This window comes from Erpetoichthys calabaricus, chromosome 3 (assembly GCF_900747795.2).
Source record: "Erpetoichthys calabaricus chromosome 3, fErpCal1.3, whole genome shotgun sequence".
Lineage (NCBI taxonomy): Eukaryota > Metazoa > Chordata > Cladistia > Polypteriformes > Polypteridae > Erpetoichthys > Erpetoichthys calabaricus.
Genome location: NC_041396.2, coordinates 136,236,941 through 136,254,643, shown reverse-complemented (window position 1 = coordinate 136,254,643; position 17,703 = coordinate 136,236,941).

The window sequence follows — 17,703 nt, the reverse complement described above, 5'->3', positions numbered from 1 at the left end:
TAGGTGTTTTTCCGGCACCTACCTCTGAACCTTGACTACGTATTTTAAGTTCATATAGGTAGTCCTGCGTGTCCAATGTCCGGCAGCCATCCCGCTGCCGTAACGCTTGGGCCCTCTCGGCTTCAATCATTGCCTGATCTTCCTTGCTTCCCATCAGGTAGGTCCACATACTCGCTGCATCATCTAGGGTCTGTTTCTTTGAGTGATCCCCATTCTTCTTCCCAGACTTCTTCCCCATCACGTACCAATATTTAATGAGGCTTTTTATTTTGCAGTGCGGCCCACTGAGTGTGGTGAGCTTTTTTGTGCATCCTGGCACTGTTTTTTCGGGGTTCTCTGTTAACAGAAAATTTATAAACAGGTCCTCTGCCAAAACGACGGTCAGAGTATCCTGCCAGCTACACCACTGTAACAGATAGAGGGCTCTGGAACATGGGCTCAGGAACAACTGCAGCACCCCCTGGCAGCAATCCCCCCTCCCAATCCCAACAGGGTTGTGGAGAACTGCATCTCTCATGGAGCCCTGCAGGGGGATCCAAGGCACCACTGCCACCGCTGTCATCTAGCATCCCGGGGAGGTACTGTTCTGTCCATGCTTGTTCCAACGGATCATACAAAGAAGAAATGTCCTGGCCAGACAAGGCCCCCAGCCATCCGCCACACCATCTACAGTGATACTGGGTCTCATTCATGAAACCCAGCGAGCAGAACAAATTTGTTCATAAAGCGTTCATAGTAAGTACCGTCTGTTTGTAATAATGAACGGATCTTACACGTGCTTAGGACCAAGCATAGTGTGTGTGTAAATACTAAAATGCATGATATATGAATGCCATTTGCACAAAGCACATTTTAAATGAACACAATAAAATAAATACTGCATAATTATGTGAAACACATCCTTTGACAAAATCTGTAAAAATAGCTACTAGTTTGATGATTACTCAACAACACAGATGTGTTGATTTGTTTTTCAGTAAACACATCACACAGCTCTGAACCTAATTGAATGTATTTTCCTATAAAATAGCATCAGTTTGAACCTGATTTGATTGAATGTAACAATGGCTGATCTCGCACTAATGCATGATTTGGCCCAGAGTGCAAAGGAGTGAGTGCAGATTCCAGAATCACACTGATGTTGTTGGCAGAGAGTGATGAATGGTTGGTTAGTCATTTTAGACTTCCCAGAACCATTCTGGTACATGTATGCACTATTATGGATCCTATTCTGAAAAGAGCAACAACAAGAAGCTGTTCCATACATGTACATCAGCAAATTCTGTTGACACTTAGCTTTTTGGCTACAGGGACATTGCAACGGGAGATTGCAGACAGATCTGGGATTTCTCAGCCATCTATGAGCTGCATACTACCTGGAGTACTTAATGGCATATTAAAACTAATGGTAGATTGTAAGCAGTTCTCATATGGTGGGAAAAGGCAAGTGCAAGTTAGTTGAGGGTTTTATGAACTGGCAGACCTACCCAGGGTCACTGGTGTAATAGACTGCACACATGTACAGATCAAAGCTCAATCCAATGATGTGTTTGCAAATATGAATAAAAAAACACATCCATTCTATCAACGTGCAGCTTATATTTAATGCAAAGTGTGTGCTGCTCAATGTTGTTGCCCAATGGCCGGCACTACGCATGACAGTTTCATTCTGTAGGACAGTTCCATTGGTACATGTCAGGAACAAGGAGCTGTGCAAGATGTCTGTGTTCTCGGAAAGAGTAAAAGTTTCCCCTATAGATTAAGTAGTATATATTTGAGAGATATAAATAGACTGTTTATATCCATAGGGGATGGGGATGCCCATTGAAGATATGGCTTATGACACCTCTAAACAATCCACAGATGCCACAGGAATGGGCTTATAATACTGCACACACAATAGTGTGGCCTGTTATCGAGCGCACCAATGGAATTTTGAAGGCATAATGGTTGTGCTTGGATACAAGATGTGGCACCCTTTTATATTCACCTGAAAAGTTGTACAAATAATATTAGCCTGCTGTGTTTTACACAATATAGCAATAAAGGAGGGATGTCCGCTGCTTAATATATAGAATGAACCTGACCCACAGCCAATTCTTCAAGAGCCAGCTAATGGAAAACCCAGTGCAGCAGCAAATAGACATGTCGCCGAATAATACAGCAACTATGAGGTAAAGATGTCTTATTGTATTAAAAATGCTGAAAACACAAATTAACCATTGTGAAAGATCCGCCCGGACACAGACAGACACTGAGGTTCACGATGTCCAAAATCACACACGTTTATTTCTCCCTTTTCCATACAGCACAAACACAGTGTACAAATCAGCACAATATTCAGTCCTTCTTTTCTTCACCCGCCTCCACTCCTCTCTCGCAAGCTCCGTGGCCTCCATACAATCCAACAAGGTTGAGCTTCCAAGCTCCGTGGCCCCCATACAATCCAAGAAGGCTGCCCTCTTGCGTTCTGGGGAAAACACTGCCCCTCTCCCGGTACTTCCCTTCTCCCAGCATCCCAGTGGAGCAAGGTTCCCGGACGTCTATCACACCATGTATTTTGCAAATTACTTAGCATTTGGCACCATTTTGTAACACTTTGCATAGTTCACTCAGACTATTGCTTATTTCTTTCAAACTGGTCTTTCAGAGTGGAGCACATTCCTTCGACTGCTTGGATAAGTTGTTTTCATTCACGATAATGTCTTCTGTAAGAACTGGACCACTTCTCCACCAACTTCTCTGGCACGTAGGTTCCTGATCATGTTGGACATCTCACATGAAGTCTCCCCATGTCAAGCAGAATGAGAAGACAATGAATTACCCGCATTCATCAACTCTTTCCAAGCAATTCCTTTACCAGACCTAGTGACACCACTACTCATGCTAGAGAATAATATTTCTTTTCTTTGTTAACTTCTGTTAAAAGTATCTTGATCTCTTCTCCTTGGAAGTTTTTTTTCGCTTTTTGACATTTTTGCAGATCATATACATGTGTGGCGGCACATCCTTAATATGGTAAGATTTGGGACATTGATGGGTATGGATTATGGTAACTGACAATGTGCACACACCTGACAATTTACAATTGATTAGTACTTATGAACCTGCGTAAGGTATTAAGAAAAAATCGAGGTTTAATTCATGGTTTGTGAATCTGATTTTAATAAAATCGCCTTTTACGTTGAAGTGTGTTAACTTTTTTAACGGTTAATTTATGAACGTTTCACAAATGAGACCCAGTGAGCACTTGAATGCTTTTTTTCTAAACAGAGTTAAAAGTTGAAGTAGAATGTTAGACATTCTTGAAAATTAACATAAATTCTCCTTCTAAGAAGTAATTTCCTTAAATGACTAAGCAAGAATAGTAAATGACACACAAAATCTTATTAAAACAGAACACAGAAAATCTGATCATATAATTATTATTAAGGCAAACTTGAAGGGTAAAAAAGTCAAAAATTGACTATATATGCATTAACAGATAAATAACATAAAAGTACAATACGTTACACCTTTGTAGCTTACTTGAAAACCTAAAATTCCTGCTCCCATACCACCTAAGTGATTGAACTTGATTTAGTATAAATATTAATGTTTTAAAATGTAGCATTGTACATCTTGATTTTACATCAACCCCACCCCCAACCCGATAAGCCACAGAAACCTTTAACAAAAATGCTTGTATGGCATGCTTTAATTATATCTATAATTTGTGAGTTAATTTTCATGTAAAAGTGAATGTAAATTGTGATTTGCTTTTGCTTGCTTTTTGAGAAGATGTCTAATACAGTGAGTTATAAATTGGATATCACGGCTTTCTGTTTGAAGGTGACTTCTGTTACTAGGCAACAATAAGACCAGATCTGGATATATTCCAGACTAGATACATAATTTTAAAATCTTTAAATCACAAATGTTTAAGTCTTTGCAGTTCAGAAATTAACTCATATTATGTTGTCTTGCTGTAGAGCTGCCAAATGATTCTTACTGCTAACTTTAAGGAGTCATTATAAAACCAAGCTGCCAAGTTGTTAACGGAAAACAATGCACAGCAAAAGTAATTATTTATTATATTCATTTATTTATTATTAAAAGAACACACATTTTCCATATTTGTATTGTTCATTTAAATACTTCAGACAGAGAAAGCATTTTTTTAATAACTATGAGTATTTGCTTTGTTACTGTACATGTTGTGGTCTATTTAGTGCAGAACAAGCCATTGTACATTGTGTGAAATACTAACAAAATAAATCCTCTGTCGGTACTGTTAGGGTTGTGAAGTGGTTCAGCTTTTACCTAATGTGGCAAGCGGCTGGGGGTGGCCTCCTCCAGACCGCGAGTGGACGACCGCCCTGGTGGCTTTGGGGACCACGGGAACTGAGCTTGGAAGCTCAGCCCTATAGGGGACCATGGTCATTGCCAGGGAGCGCCCCAATGCCTGGAAAGCCCTGGTCCTCAGCACTTCCGCCACACCCGGAAGTGCTGGGGGGAAGACGACCAGGGACACCTGGAGTGCTTCCGGGTGTGCAGCCAGTACTTCCGCCACACTGGGGAGTGCTGGCGGAAGATTATCGGGAGGCACCTGGAGCACATCTGGGTGATTATAAAAGGGGCCGCCTCCCTCCGTTCAGTGGCTTGAGTCAGGAGTGAAGAAGGACGGAACTCGGGAGGAGTGGAAAGGAGGCAGCCTGAAGAGAGGCATCATTGAGAAAGGTCTGTTGTACTGGGAAGAAAACACTGATGCTCTTTTTCATTTTGCTTTACAGTATATGGGGCCTAAAAACTCCAAACCTTTATACTTGTGTGTGTAAATATTGTAAATAAACGTGTGTGGTGCTTTAAATTCATTCCTACCTGTCTGTGTCTGGGCTGTTTTCCACACTAAATAATCACTTACCGGACAAATGAGAAATATGCCTTATCATATACAATATCTTCTTTGTAAGTAACATCCAAAATAGTACCATAACATTTTTTAAATCAGGGGATTCAATTCAGTTTCACAAGACTGGAGCCTAAATCAACAGCACTGGCTGCAAGGAAGTTGTGAACCCTCAATGTGACAACAGTCCGCCACATGACACACTGAGACTAATTTAGAGTTGCCAGTTTAACTAGCCCTGCACACCTTTGGGGATGTGGGAGAAATAAACAACGTTCCTGAAGGAAAATTCAGACAAACATGGAGAGAATATGCTAATTACACATGAGCAATGTACAGTATAGTGCAAAATATAATGTAATTAAAAGTGTTTCCTATTTAAAAGTAATTACTTTCTGAGGGTTGATCATCCTGTCTATTGACTTATAGTATCTTTTATATCAAACATTATAACTATGTACTTTACATAGCAAATGAGACTATAGTACCCTCCATAATGTTTGGGACACAGACACATTTTTTCTTGATTTACCCCTCTGCTCCACAGTTTAAAATTACAAATCAAACAATTCATATGTGATTAAAATGCACTATCTGTGCCTCATGAAACTTCCTGAAAATGTGCTTATAGAAATGATATTGAATTTTTCCCTTATCATACAATGGATTATACATACTGCGGTGGGTTGGCACCCTGCCCGGGATTGGTTCCCTGCCTTGTGCCCTGTGTTGGCTGGGATTGGCTCCAGCAGACCCCCGTGACCCTGTGTTTGGATTCAGCGGGTTGGAAAATGGATGGATGGATGGATTATACATATAATAAAGTAAATATATCAATATGTGATCTACTGCATGAAAATGCCACAACTTTTAAAATCTTTAGCAATGAAAAGTAATGCCTTTATGCATGTTGAACATAGAAAAAAGGTATATGAATGCTTGAAACAGATACTGAAACTTCTTTTGGTCTTGTCTTATATATAAACATCTATGCGTGGAAGTGTGCGTGTCTGTCTGGCCCGGAAGTGAGAGGTGGAGTCAGGGTAAGGGCTCCACCTCCGAGGAAACAGAAAACTCAGCTTAGCCGCTAATAACAAAAGCAGGGCAAGCTCATCAGCAAAACGAAACCTCAGAAGAAAGACAAAGTCACTTAGCCACTAACATCAGCAAAACAGTATCCCTTTTAATTGTCCTCCCACCGCTAATGCACAAGAGATGCAAGCATGTCGGCAAAATGAAACCTCCAAAGAAAGGCAAAGTCGCTTAGCCGCTAACATCAGCAAAATGGCATCCCTTTTAATTTTCCTCCCACTGCTAATGCACAAGCGATGCAAGCACATCAGAGAAATGAAACCTCCTAGGAGAGAGAGGCCCAGAGTAGTTCCTTTCAATTACCTGACATCTCTACATTTCAATAGTTTCTAGGACCCCGGGATTTTTACAGCATGGGCATACACAGCTAGTTTATATACAGTATAAACAACAAACGATCATGTGAAAAAGTAAGCACACCCCATGGAAACTGTTGATTTTTTCAACATATTTATATAGACAAACAGCAGATTTTCATGCAAAGAGTGCCTACAGATAAGGAAAATTTGCCTTTCAGTCATTTTTGGCTTACTGGGGTAAAGTATGGTACCTCCTTACCCTCAGAAGCTATTATTGCCAGATATAGCAGAAATTACTTCTTGTAGGCATTTTGCAAAACTGCCCACCAGTCTCTAACAACTTGGGTTAAATTTTTGACCACTGATCCACGCACAATTCCTTCAGTTGCAAGATGTTTGTGGGTTACCTTGCATGTACTGCCATGTTTCACATCCCAAAACATAACAATGGGATTCAAATCATGGATTTGACTAGGCCAGTCCATAACCCTGGATTTCTTCTTTTTAGGTCCTTCCTTGGTGGATTTGCTAGCATGAGTTGAACCATTATTGTTTTTAAAGGACCATTTCAGCTTCTGAAGAGATGGCATCATACTATCCTCAAGTACACTTTGATATGATGCAGAATTCATATTTGACTCAATGACTGCAAGCTGCCCAGGCTCTGTCGTAGCAAAGCAACCCTGAACCATCACATTTACACCACCATGCTTCACAGTTGGTATTAGGTTCTTCTCCTTAAATGTGGTCTTCAGTTTGCACCAAAGCATTATCTTCTGTTACTATAGCCAAACAACTCTGTTTTTGTTTCACTTGTCCAGAGCACAATGTTCCGATAGACAGATATTTGTCCCCAGGGAAAAATCTGGCTTTTTACAGAAGATCTTTAAATAAATAAATACATAAATAGATATATAAGGAAGGAAGTAAATAAATATACATACAGACTTTGGTTGAACATACACTGGAATAACTGTAAAGCAAGAAAATTCAAAAGAAAGAAAAGTTATGACTTGGCAGTTATGCAGGTGTATTGCTGTTGGTATAAAGGAGCCCCAATAGCGTTTCTTGACACACTTCTGCTGAATAATTTGTTGGTTGGAAGTACTCAGTGTTTGAGTGTTCAAGAGAAGATGTGCAGCATTGTTCATAATGGCACTTTGCTTTACCTCTCTTTTTCGCTAATATCTCCAGGGGTCTCCAGAGTGCATCCCCTAACTGAAGCTGCCCTTTTAATTAGCTTGTTGATTTGGTGGGCTTCTCTTGAAGTGATGTTAAACCATGGTACAGACCCCTAGACTCATAGGCATTTACAACCTTCTTTCTGCCGGGCTTAGAGTGTTTTTTTGATCTTGGCATGATGACACCACACTCATCAATAGCAAAGAGAACATCAGATCCTAGATATCCATCCATCCATTTTTCAACCCGCTGAATCCGAACACAGGGTCACGGGGGTCTGCTGGAGCCAATCCCAGCCAACACAGGGCACAAGGCAGGAACCAATCCTGGGCAGGGTGCCAACCCACCGCAGGACACACACAAACACACCCACACACCAAGCACGCACTAGGGCCAATTTAGAATCACCAATCCACCTAACCTGCATGTCTTTGGACTGTGGGAGGAAACCGGAGTGCCCGGAGGAAACCCACGCAGACACGGGGAGAACATGCAAACTCCACGCAGGAAGCGAACCCAGGTCCCCAGGTCTCCCAACTGCGAGGCAGCAGCGCTACCCACTGCGCCACCGTGCCGCCGATCCTAGATATCTGCAGTTTAAATAAATAAAGTTCCACCTTTATCTAATATCTAATGTTTGCCTTTTCAAATATGTTTTAAAAAGTCAACAGTTTCCATGGGGTGTACTTAATTTTTCACATGACTGTACTTTCCTCTACACAAGTAGAGTAACCTTCAAGACTGAACGTGTTAGTTTAAATTAATGTCTTCTTGCTGTTTATCTGCTTAATGGGTAAAACTGGTTATGGGAGTTGATAAAAAGCTAGAAATCGTACTTGACGCCCTGTATCTTTATGTAGATACCCTTTATTTCATGGGGAGTTTATGTGACAAATAGCAAAACAAAATCCTCTCTCCAACCACATGAATCATTTTATTCACCAAAGACAAATAATGGTCAGTGGATTTTCCAGACAAGGCCTAGAGCAAGTGCTACTGTAAACATATCCTTTGGTTATGTATGTGAGCTAAAGTCAGATTGAAAACAAGAACCATAGTGTGTTAAGCCTTGCATTACATGGGCTATCTTCACCACCTAAGACACATCTGTGAACCAAAAAAAATGTACGTTTATGGTGTGTGAACTCTTGTAGTATAACACGAAGAGCCTGCATAATTTTAATTATCATACAACAGTGTTCCAGGATCATTAGGGGTTTACCAGCATCCTCATATTTGCATAACTCCTTAATATGTATAGTATTTCTGCATCAGTAGTTCTCAGGAGCTGTGCCTGAATTGCTGTCAGGTTACTCTTCAAGGTTATTTTTTGAATTTCAAAGATGTAACATCTTTTTATTTCAGTATGTTCATCTCTGAATACTGCAAGCTTTATTTTGACTTCAGGAGTCCTCTTTAGCCTTTCATTTTTATCCGCGGTATTGTTACCTGGACTAAGTCTATCATATTGTTTATTGTGTCTTCATTAAGGCTGTGATGTCAGGTTTTGAGACACTAAAGACTTATCAGCAATTCAAAGGCTTACAGATGAGACATTGCTCAGTAATTTGACATTGTGATAAAGCTGAAAATAAACACTACTGAAATGCCAAAGGAAAGACTGCACTCTTAATATAGAGGTCAGTAAACATTGTAGTCCAAAGATAGGGGCTCAGAAGTCAACCATGCACATGTTCTGTGAAATCATGTGCTCCCTGTATCTATTAAATATGACAATGAGCAAAAAAGTCTCTACAAATTTGCTATAAATTTCTAGTTTTAAAAAACTACAGAATAAAAACAATATTTTTTTTAAAAAGCAAAATCATCCCACTATAAGTACTTGTGGATTTCAACAAAATACATTAGTTGTTTATTTAAAAAGTGCATAATAATCAATACATAGCCTATATAAATTATTCATCCCCCTGGAAGTTTTCACATTTTATTTTTGAACAACACTGAATCACTGTGATTTATTTTGGCTTTTTTGACATTGTTCAACAGAAAAAGACTGTTTGCTATCACTAGGTTGGAGACCCATGATGACGCATTAACTGATTTAATGGTGCCCACCTCCAACAAGTTGTGTAGTTCAGCAGCCTCCACTTCCTGAACTTGAAGTTGACGGAGAGATCTGATGGCAGAGTAAGTGGTATGATCAAACAGTAGCTGGCGGTTAAAAGCTGAGAGACAACCCAAACCTGTAAAAAAAGAGTTGACCATTGCTGAACCCATGGTGAGCTGACAGTGAGGACAGCTGACCCATCATTGTCTAGGAGTGTAAATCCCAGAGCTGTAAATAAATCCAGTCCTAATAATTTGGCACCATGATTGGCAATATGAAATGTGAAGTCAGGCACGTACTTTTGGCCATAGTGTACAAGAAGGGGAAGAGTGCCCACTATTTCAATTTTAGCATTGCCATAACCATTTAGAACAGCAGAGGGAACAGTGCAATTCAGGTGAGAGAGAAACTGCATGACAGTGGCCAAATTAAGCAGAGGCACTACTGTCCCAATGTCCAACAACAGAGGAAGACACACACTATCTAATTCCAAAGTACAAATTTTGAAGGTGGGAGCTCTGCAGTTCAAAAAGTTGTTGATGCAGTCTGAGTGGAAGATGACCGTTCCCTTGGTACACATGCAGTGGAGGCCGAACGACGGACTTTAGCAAAGTGGTTAAACTTCCTGCAGTTCCGGCACCAGTGTCTCTCTGATGGGCAGCTTGGACCTCTTGACCTATGACTGACGGGGCCATAGTTCCCTCAGTACAGTCTAAAAACAGCCTGCAACTGCTTCGTACAGTGAACATTGGAGCTATCCCTAAATGAAAGTGAATCATCATTGGCAGTGTAGAAGGCTTCAGTCACTTGTGTGGCAGGGTGGTGCTGAAACGGCAAAACTGTTTAGCTTTGAGTTTGGCTGCTGATTCAATTTCAAATGCCATGTCAGTTGCTTTCACGAGAGTTGTATCATCTGGCGACATCAGTAATCTTTCAAAAACGTTAGGGTTATTACTATGTTCCACAAGTTGGTTCATTTAAAAAAAATTGTCATATAAAGGATGGCTAAAGGTTGCAAGTCAGCCACAAACTGATGAACTGACTCACCAGGCTGCTGATGGTGCTGATGGAAGAGGATTCATGGGACAATGACACTTTGAGGAGTAGAGAAATGAGATGCCAGGAGACTTACAAATGTGGAATATCAAGCTCCGTGTCCGAGGGTTTTAAAGATGCGCTGGTCTTTGGTGCCTAGGCAGTGTATAAGTATTACTGTTGTATGAGCATTGCTCACCTTATCAAGAACAATAGTTGTTAAGTATTCCTTAAAAGATTCAATCCAACAATGTCAGGGCACTGTAGGCTTGCCTCGCAGCAGTAGGAATACAGAAGGTGCTGGGTTTAAAAGGTCTATCCTCATCACCGATATTATATGACCAAAATAAAGACAGTGCAGCAGATAGTATGCATGCAACTACTCTTTACTTGACACAGTATATCACATTTCAAAAAAGTGTGTGCTTTACTAAGTGTGTGCAAAGATAGCATAAAACATGATACTGTCTCAAGGCTGTGCAGATGTAACAGGGGAATTTAAAAATATCCCTCCAGTTAACAAGTATGCCATTTGTGTTTTATACATTTTGCTGTTTCCATGTGTAATATTATGACAACTGTTAACCATTATGCAAACTTTAATTACTTCTAGTATACATATATGCACAAACACATAAAACTAAGATATTCAGCACTTTCAACACATGTCAAGTGCTTAATAGTGGAAGAGCATGCCTGTCGTTTTAGTGTACAAACAGAAATATTTTAGAAACATACAGTTTTTATTTACAATTAATTGTAAAGTTTTAATGCTTGTACATATAATAGATTCAGTAATTTGGTTTGAAATTCTAAACACCTGATGTTTTTACTGTATACTGAAGAAAAGGAGAATAAACACAGTCTAATTTACTTAAAGAAAAACAAGCAGAAAATCAACCAAGCCTTGAACTTAGAATAAACAATAACCAATTAATATATAATAAGGGTTCAGAAATCTAAAGAAAAATTAAAGAATTGAAGCACTTAAACATTACTAAACCTTGAAAAGAGCTATAAAATACAATAAGATATGTTTATGCCCTTGAAACCTAAAGAAGTTTTAATTACAAGATTTAAAACAAAGACTATGAAAAATAGAACACGCTATAGTAAAACCTAAACCCAAACAAACTCGACTAAAGAATAAATAACAATTTAATCATTTTTCCCGAAGAGTAATGCAAAAAATCAAGAGAGCTTACAAATAGTGCAAGGGGATTCGGGCAAAAAGAAAAGATTGTTAATGCAATGTTCCTTCACCCCATTTATAAAAGACCACACTTCCACTAAAACTGCCCCCTTATTACAAAGAATGAGACCTACCTGATGAAAGCCTAGATGTCATTTAAAAGCTTGGCCTCAGTAAGTTAATTAAGTATCTACAGTACCAAAATGGGTAGATCCCAGATTGAAAAACAAAGCACAGCTGAACACTACACCCCTCAAAAGTGACATTGACCCTTTATGCCTGTGTCAATCAAACACAGGAAGCGCTGCAGTATACTTGTGACTTTACGCTGTAAGAAGATAAGTAAATAAATCAAGGTAAATAGGTAAATAACATTCAATCTGGCTTTTATATAAGTAACATATAAATGTTTATTTATATAAAGACCATCACAAAACATAATCACAAACAGAACTTTTCACAATACCTTGGCGAGCTCTGTAAGCACTGCTGTTTCGATGAAGGACATGCGTGTGTCAGATTCACTGGCAGGATGATGCCCGACCTGTTGCTGAATCCAAATAATGCCATCTTTCACCTTTACGCCTGGTGCAGCTGCATTGTTTTTATGTGTGAGTGGACGTTTCTTGTGGAGAAGGCTTCTGTTCTCTTTCTCCGATGTAGAACCCTCATCCTCAACTGAGTTCACCTCTGTTATAACATGTCTTTATTTGAAAACAACAGTGTCAGATCGGGAGGGGTGTGAACGTGACTGAGAGAATAAAACAGAATAAAAAAAAAAAGCTAACCTTTACGTAAGTTCTATAAATTTACACCGGCATTTACAGACTCAAATCAAATGTATGTTTTTATTGTATAATAGTAACAATAAGAGCAGCTCACTACTCAAAATGTCAATTCTGGGAAGTACCCAGAATCGAACCCACAACATCTTGATTATGAGTCAGCAGTTCTTACCACTGTACCACCCAAGCTGTTATGTCAGTCTTGTACCCTAACCCAATTTTCTTTTTCTTCGGTTATACTCTTGAATAAAAGTGCACTTGTTTTGTTATACTGTATGTGTACCTTTTGTGAAAGTGTTTATTTGATACTTGGACTTCAGTCTTGACACATTATACACTTCAGGTCAAATTTTGTCATTAGTACTATAACATGAAAATAGTTTCTGTTTTATGTATGTGTTCAACATTTCTTGTCTTGCATTTCCTGTCATCCTACATTTACATAGATCGTTGTAGACATGGAACACACATGAAATGCATGTGTTCCAAATAATGATATATTATTTACTTAATTCAAGGCACCTCACATGCAGATAAAGAGGCTTGAGCTGGGAGAACTTTTTGCCCAAGTTGAGCTGCGGCGGTGGGGGGCATAGGATTGCAGGCTGCTTGCTGCATGTGTTGATTGACACATTTGCAAAACAACAGACGCTAATGGAGAGGTGCGAAGGAATTTAATGTGACCTGGGATTACAAGTTTTTTCATAGGCTTCAGGGATTCTAGTGTTAATGGGTTACAATTGATTGTGACACCAAGGCTGTCTGATATGTACTTAAAAGATATTAATTAGTGCACTCCCAAAACATGTGGCCTAGTGATGATGGAGATAGATTGAAACACTCACAAATTATATCTTGCCCCGCATAGATTTTGGATAATTTTAAATTAGACTACGGGGCTTTGCCCCCTGCACGCTTTGCTCGCCAACCCCCATGTTAGGTTTTCCGGATACACACTTTTAAGATTTTTTTTCTTTGAATTGTTGCTATTTCATTAGTTTCACTTTTATTTCAGAACTTCTGTAAAAACAATATTTGTAATCTTGTGAGTCCAAATATGCTGAATCTTTTTAATGAGGTCAGGATAGGTTTCTCTGTTTGGAATTTCATCACAGACAAAATGATCTACATCATCAGCAGTTAATAATTTTTTTTACGAAGTAAAAAAGTAAGTAGAATTCTGCATTGGACTCCTGTCTGTAAAGTCGTGCTATTTTCCTCTCACAGTTCCAAAAGTACATGGGGTTACCAAGGTGATACCCCAGCTTTTGTCTAGGTTTTTGTACAAGGGCTAGACAGAACATTTTTGACTCCTGGGATAAATGCAGCTTTTTAAATAAGCAGACAGATAAATATATATACATGAACAAAGTAACCAATAAATGCATGTGCGGTAAACTCCGTTTTTGAAATTCTCAAGATTCTTTATTTTTTCACATGCATAGTTATACAGGACAACACGCAGTGAAATGCATCCTGATCCGCTTATCAAAAACTGTGCAAAGTTAGAAGAATATCAGTTAGATTAACAAAAAGTCATAGATTGAAAGGTAAGAGTATAGTAGAACATAATAAATAAGTACAATTATGTGAATAAAGTAGAATTAAGTGTTAAGGTGCAATAGTGTAGTAATTATTGTGCAAAACCAAAGTTAGACTGGTGCATAGTTAAATGAGGCAGTTTGTTTGTTTGTGCTACTGCAGTCTTTACATTCTTTTTTTATATTTTCTAATTTTCCTACTTTCACATCCTTTAACTTTCTCCACATGTGTATAGCGCCATTTTTTTTTTTTTTTTTTTGAGCCTTTCTAATTTCACTGGTTTCATAGTCTCTAACCTGCTCTGCATGTGTTTAGCGTCAACGTTTATAAACGTCTTTATGAAGTTCTACTTTCTTTTACTCATTGTCTTTTAATTCTGAGCCGGATTGGACGTGCTTTTTTTTCAATTCCACTTGTTCCGGGCTGATAAGTACTTTCCTTATTTTCTGAATTTGCACCTCGATTATTCTTTTTTGCTCTTTTTTCTGTCCAACGCATTTGAGTCTCTTTTCTCTGCGCTGCTTTCTTCTTCGCTTAGATGTTGACATTTAATTTATAACGTACCTTATACGCTTTATATGTGCTTTCAGCCTTGGATCTGTGTGTGCTGAAATCCTTCACAAGACTGAATGTTTTGCTGCCTATTGTCCTATTTGATAGATTGTAAGTAGGGCGTGTCTTTGGTCTCGTGGGTCTTTAAAATGTCTTACGAGAAGATCACGTATCGTAGACTTGCTTTTTGCTTTCCAGAACAGGAGATTTCTTTTTATAATAGATAGATAGATAAGTGTGATTAATGAAAGATTTTAAATTGAATTATTGAGTGCTTTGGGCACATAAAGCTACAGTATATTCTGTGTATGGCTGAGTTACACTCCTTTTCTGTGATATGAAATGAAAGGTCATTTTACCATATCCAAGGATCACTGAAGAGAAGATTCTTTGAGATGTTTTATTATATTGTTGAGATGCTATCTGAGCCTTCAAGACTGCTCAGTATTGCATTTAGAATAGAAATGGGTGGGAGACAATTGGAGATTATGTAGTTTTTTTTAAACGAAATTTCTAATTTGATAAAAGTGGAAATATTGTATTGCTGTAAAGTTAAAATTGAAGTGATTGTACATAAGATGCAAAAACATTATCTATAAACAACTGTCTATATGTCTTATTCTGGAATCTTTTCCAAAGATTAAATATTGTGCAGGCTTGACAAGGTTGAAAAAGGTGATTATCAGATACAGGAGCCGCGGATAAAAGCTTCTCTGCCTTGAAGTGTGTCTTGCATTGGTTCCATAGTCTGAGTGATTGCTGGATGACTGGTTTATTCATATTTTAATAAAAGTTAGTATTAACTGGGATGGGCAGCACGGTGGCGCAGTGGTAGCGCTGCTGCCTCGCAGTTAGGAGACCCAGGTTCGCTTCCCGGGTCTTCCCTGCGTGGAGTTTGCATGTTCTCCCCGTGTCTGTGTGGGTTTCCTCCCACAGTCCAAAGACATGCTGGTTAGGTGGATTGGCAATTCTAAATTGGCCCTTGGTGTGTGGTTGTGTTTGTGTGTGTCCTGCGGTGGGTTGGCACCCTGCCCGGGATTGGTTCCTGCCTTGTGGCTGGGATTGGCTCCAGCAGACCCCCGTGACCCTGTGTTTGGATTCAGCGGGTTGGAAAATGGATGGATGGATGGATTAACTGGGATACAAATCAGGGTATATAAAGAAGAAGAGCAAAAATTAGTTTCCATTGCTAAATTAGGCTAGTGTAAATACATTAATTTGTACCAATTTCCTGGTCTCTATAGTGTGTATATTTGTCACCCAGTAATACAACTGAAAGTTAGGTAGTGCCATGGCACCTTCTGTTTTAGATCTTTGAAGAGTCGTCTTTTGAATGCGTGCATGTCTTGATTTTCATAACTGAGTCTAGCTTCTTAAAGAGCGATTTGTTAATGTATATAGGGATGCTCTGAAATAGAAATAGAAATAGAAATAGAAGCTTAGGAAGGATGTTCATCTTGACAGTATTGAATCTCTCTGCTACAGTGAAATGGAGGGTAGACCATCTGTTAATATTTTTATTATTTCCATGCTGTTGCCAAAATTATGTTAAAAATATCTTTATATTTACTTATGCTGTTTATCCCTAGATATTTAAACTGTTTTGATAGAATGAACTGATTGATGTCCAGTCAAGTATGGTGTGTTAGTGAGGTTACTGGAAAAAGCACACTTTTATTTAGATTATTTTTTAGTTCAGATGTCTTTTGAAATTCTGCCAATGAGTTAAGGGCTAATGGTACAGAAATTTTGGGTGTGATATATAAAATACCATATCATCTGTGTATATTGACATTTTATATTTGAGTCCTCCTCTGACACTCCCGTTTATCTTTGATGTATTTCGAAAATGTTCAATGGCTCAATGGCTATTGCAAAATGCAATAATGATAGAGGACACACGCTTTTTGAGTTCAGTAGTCCAAGTTCATGTTGTCAATATGAAATGTGGCATCTGAACTAGTATAAAGTAATTGTATCCATGCATATACAGTATATTTGGGCCAAACCCAAATTTGTGCATACAATATTTCCATTCAATTATTCTGCATACAAAGATAATAAAATCTATGATATATTAAATTTCAGAGGTGAGTATATTACATTAACACTAGAATTACCAGAGCCTATGAAAAAACTCATAGATCCGTCCCACCTTAAATCGCTTCACACTTCTCCATCAGCGTCTTTTGTACTGTAAATGTGTCGATAAGCAGCAAACAGCAAGCAGTCTGCTATCACATCCCTCACCGGCGCACAGTTTTCTCAGCTCAAATCTGTTTACCTGCATGTCAGTAGCTTGGAATTGTATAGAGTGAGAAGTCAAGCAAAATTACACCTTTTATAAATATTATATCATTATTTGGAACACATGCATTTCATGTGTGTTCCGTGTCTACAACGATCTATGTAAACACATCGTTAAAAGAGAAACGTTTTTCATGTTTTAGTAATAATTGACAAAATGTAGACATGAAGTGTATAGTGTGTGAAGCCTGAATTCCAAATATCAAAGAAACACTTTCACAAAAGGTACAAATATAACAGAACAAATGTGCTTTTATTCAAAAATATAACTGCAGAAAAACAATCCACCTTTACCTGCGACATTGACACGCAATTGGCATGAGAGATTCGGTGGCGCAATGGTATCAGTTGCTGACTTGTAATCAAAGCTTTGCAGGTTCAATCCTGGGCGAGTCCATTTTGAGAACTGAGCTGCTCGTGTTTTTACTATTTTAGAATAAAAACATACATTTGATTCCAGTCTGTAACAGCCGGTGTAATTTATGATACTTGTAAAGGTTAACTTTGTTTTTTTCTATTCTGTTATTCTCTCAGCCGCGTTGACGTTCCCAACTCCCTGCGCCTCCACCACCCCTCCGGAATTGACAATGCTGTTTTCACATAGACGCGCTATAACAGAGGTACACTCAACTCATGCCGACGATTCTACATCGGAGTGCACTTTTACCATTGCTGCACTTTGTATATGTACAGGGGAAGCTCTGCACTTGTGACTTTACGCTGTAGATCTGGCTCTTACATACAAAGGACGGTGCATGTGC